A 370-nucleotide genomic window follows, 5' to 3' on the forward strand; every position below is an offset into this window, starting at 1 on the left:
AGCTCAAATTTTTTTTTTCCCTTCCCTGGACAACTAACTGATTGATCCTGCCTCTCTATTGGCATCTAATAATACTCTGTCACCCCTGCCAAACTGGTGTTTCTATAAGGAAAGGACTATATCAATTTTCTTATCAAAGACACTTGATAAGGCACTTATCAAAAAGCACTTGACACATGGCACACATGATGAAGTGATGATTATTGGGTGAATATATGTTGGAATTCACTATCAACTGCCAGGTGCCATCCCTGAGGATAGATAGAATTAATTATGTTTTAATATTTTCTAGGGGTGGGTGAAAGAAGTAGTGGTTAATCTTGAAGGATGTATGTTAACTGACTCGGATTTCCCTTAAATACCACCTGAG

This window comes from Theropithecus gelada, chromosome 7a (assembly GCF_003255815.1).
Source record: "Theropithecus gelada isolate Dixy chromosome 7a, Tgel_1.0, whole genome shotgun sequence".
Lineage (NCBI taxonomy): Eukaryota > Metazoa > Chordata > Mammalia > Primates > Cercopithecidae > Theropithecus > Theropithecus gelada.